Source organism: Rana temporaria, chromosome 13, assembly GCF_905171775.1.
Source record: "Rana temporaria chromosome 13, aRanTem1.1, whole genome shotgun sequence".
Taxonomy (NCBI): domain Eukaryota; kingdom Metazoa; phylum Chordata; class Amphibia; order Anura; family Ranidae; genus Rana; species Rana temporaria.
This window is the reverse complement of record NC_053501.1, coordinates 43504968-43509296: the sequence shown is the minus strand read 5'-3', so window position 1 is coordinate 43509296 and position 4329 is coordinate 43504968.

Genomic DNA, 4329 nt, shown 5'->3' with positions numbered 1-4329 from the left:
TCCATCCATCCATCCATCCATCGATATAGATATATATTAATATATAATAGTAATGATGTAGTAATGTAGTAATAGTAGTAATGATGACATTTATATATATATATATATATATATATCATCATTACTATTATTAATTCATTAATGTGTAATCATTTTTACCATTGCTGTGTTTACTTTGCTAGTAGGATATATTCCAGCAAGTAGAGACAAGGTGCACTGGTGCCCTGAGGTTTATGAGGCATACACATTTAATACTGTGCCCCATGATAGAAAACATACAAATACTAATTACTACTAGTATTACTATAACAAATAGAATAGTTTGACATAATTTTTAGTACTGGTCTGTGTAAGTCAGAGCCCAACATGCAAAGCATGTCTGTGTATTGGGGCTCAGGGTGGAGGCATAAAAATGAGTTGCAAATGATACTAGTAGTTCTTCCAATATCACTATGTAGTCATTTTACTGTATTCATTCATTTTAAAGGGTAGAGTAGACACCAGCAAATAAACACAACATTGTGTTCAGGTGGGCCAGTTTAATCTGCATGTCTATAATTATGAAAAAATAGTGGCATGTACTACTAGTGTTACATTCAGGCCTTATTCACATGGACATAAAAGAAGGCATTTACTAACATTTTGTATTTACAGATTTGAACGCAGCTGCATCATTTTCTATGGAGACTACCACACAGGACCGTAAAGAGGCACTGCATTTAGATCCGTAACACAAAATCCAAATAGCTACAACTGAGGACATATGTATATGCATATACCATTGCAAAAAGAACAGGACAATTTTCTGCACATTAAACAAATGGATCTATTTACTAACCATTTACACAGGAACTTTTGAACCTTGCCTAATGATCAGTAACATTTTTATGGCTGTGTTATGGCAGTATGAATAAGGCCTAACAATAAATACCTTGTAATTACCAGCATTGCTGTGTTTTCATTTTTATAAGAAAAAAGACCACACCAAATAAAGAGTTGGGGGGGGGGGGGGGAGGAAACCTTAAACTTTATATAAAAAAAACTATCTGTAATTACTACTATTTCTACAAGTAATAATAGTGATTTTGAATATTACCAATAATATAACTTTTTTTTTCTCAATAAATGTTTATTGAAGAACATAATAAAAACATACAGGGTGTACTATACAAATAATAATTACTAACAATTCTAATGACTAATGTGTAAATATTGTTCAAGATATGATTTTTGGGGGCTTTTAAACATTTGGGTGCTTTTAATCAAGCAATCGCTCATGCACCCAATGACTTTCTTAGCTAAAAAAAAAAACAAGTCTTATATGTGGACTGCAATTCTTAGCTGCCTTTATAGCCTCATGACATACAGATAGATAATATAGGGGCAATTTTTTTTTTTTTTTTTTGTAAAATAGTACTATTGCAAAAAATAAAATAAAAAAAATTACACAAAACACATATATGACACATTTATAGTAACTTGCTATAGATTATGTAATGGTAATCATATATGACCCACTGAGAAGCCACAGGATATCCCTCATTTTATCCATTTCTATATAAAGACACTATATAACTCTGCATTGCATTAAATAAGGAATGATTACACTGTATGCTACATAAAGCAAGCACACTGCAAAGCCTACTGTTGTACGCTGTTGGTAGAGTGAGGGGCTTGCTGTGCTTTGCACCATTTATTACATATTATCAGGTAATTTTTCTGATCTGTGCCAATAGCAGTAAGCTGGAAAAAAATGTAGGAAAATTTGACATTTTATTTGATAGCGACATAAGCTTCTGGAGGCGAGAAAGTTTAAGTGTGTAAAATAATAAAGGGGATTTGATGATTAAGAGCGAAAGCAATGTGAATGGAGCACAGGAAATGACCAGGGATGAAGAGACTGAAGGAAGAAGATGGAAAGGGGAGTGATGGACAAGGGCCCCAAAACATACAGGCATACCCAACTTTTAAATACACAATGGGGTTTATTTAGTAAATCTGGAAAGTGCAAAATTAGGCTCACGTCTGCATAGAAACCAATGAGCTTCCATGTTTTTTTTACCAAAGCTTAATTGAACAAGCTCTGGTTAGAAGCTCACTGGTTTCTATGCAGAAGTGAGCCTGATCTTGCACATTCCAGCTTTAGCAAAAAAAAAAAAAACATTGTCAACTTAAAAGTGGGATATGCCTGTATATTATTCCATCAATAAAAAATATCTGCATTGCATAAGCTTAGTTAAACCATGTTTTCAAGTATAGGGGAGCAGAAATAAAGATGTGACACAAAATAAAATAAAAAATCAGGTTTATATTTCTTTCACTAGAAATATATAACCTGATTGGTTGGACAACATGGATTGAATGGCAAGCCCAAAGATAGAAGTCCATATAAAGTTAATTCCATAAAAACAGCTCTGTTTATTTTATACATTTATCCCACATGTTTTGGGGACCAGAACATGTACCCTTATTCAGGGCCCAGACAGTAGGTGGAAGTGAAGGTTGAACTGTATGGATAAGTATGGAGGAAAATACCTATTGGTAATAAAAACTTTTAGCAAGGTCCTCAGCTTACTTTGCAGGAGTCAACTCCATTTTGGGATCCAGCACCACCAATGCACCATTTTATTTACTGGTTGAAAAACATGTCAGCTTTGGCATGAAATATCTTTGGGGTATAAAGTTGACACATTTTGGGGGCTAAGTTAAGCAGCAACACAAGAGTATGGATTCAGGAGATAGAAAAGTATATGGATGTTTTTGAGATGATAGCCTCTATAACAGCACAGTAACAGGCTGCAACTTCGAAATGTAGTAAATAGGTTTCTTGCATGAAGGACAGAGTGGAATAATTTTCTCATTGAACAAAACATTAGTATGACAGCATCTTGAATATAAAATTCAGCTCTTGGCACAAATTAATTACAAGTATGCCTTAGAACAGTAAAGAGTGCAGAAAAAGGCAACTAAATTATTATAAATGGTAAAGGATTTTGGTTATGTGGAAAGGCTAACTTAATTTGATTTACTCAATTTAAAAGAGGCATGCAGGAGCTAACGTGAAAATAACCCTAATAATTTAGTGGCAAGCTGTGTACTTTGAAGTGTACCTGTATTCAGATACAAATCGCCAGGTCACCAGTAGGGTGCCATAGCAGTCACCTGCAGGTACAATTCAGCCCCCCTTTTGAGTGCCCTAGGAACCCTAAAATCTGCTTAGCTCTATATATTTTTAGGATGTTCCCTTAGTACAATGGCTCCAACCTTCCATCACTTCTTCATGTATCTGGATCTTGGCCAGGGAGGTTGTTCATCGCAGTGATGGAATAATACAGAGGTACAGGAGGTTGGAGGGGGCAGGGACAGGATCTTAACAATGGCAGCTTGTTAAAATATGCAAACCAGATGACCTGGGTTTCATGTCTTCGAGGGTGCACCTGCAAGTACTTGCTATGGCTAACAGTGGCACTTCAGCAACTTTTGTTTGACTACAGTCACGCTTTACCGTTGACTAAAAAGAATAAAGTGTGCTCCTTCTGGTTGGATGGGATGAAGTTGAATTTTTTGCAGAGAAAATTATTTTATTTTTTTCATTGCAAAACTACACAGAGACATAGGATAGTAACATGAAGAAATTTGCAATTTCAGACGGCTCTTCATCTTTCTGAGAATTTTTTTTTTTTTGGAGCTGTAATTAAAAAAATATGTTATGGTAGAAAATAGAGATTGCCATTGCTGGCCTACTTCTGTAAATGCTAGTTACCAGGCTGTTATGCTGACCCTTTGGCTTCAAAATTTCATAGACTTGGAACAAGCATACAGATCAGTAAAGCATGAGCAAAGGTAGGGGTCTTTACCTGAATACCTTTTCCAGATCATTAGCTCAAAGCATCCAGCCAGCAAACCATAAAGTAAACGAAAATAGGCATTTTTAGAAGGAAAGGTTAACAATTTCTCTTATGACAGGTAAACAAAGAAACATTTGACAGAAATACACATCCAAATCCAAGGATTCATTCAAATTATCATTGAGAGTCAAGAAGCATCACAGTATGGTAAAGCAGGGTGGTGGATAACTCTACTTTATCATTTTGAGCTATTGAGTCATCAGAATTGGAAATCATTTCGTTTCCACTAACCCTTTCTATTTTTACACACTTTTAAAAAAAAAATATACCTGAGACACATGGGATATAGGATATAGTACACTATCTATCTATATATATATTTTTTTCTTCCAAACCTTGGTAGATGATGACCTCTCTGTCTACAAGCAGACTTTTGAACACAGCTCTATGCATGGAAATGATTCCACATGAATATGCACAG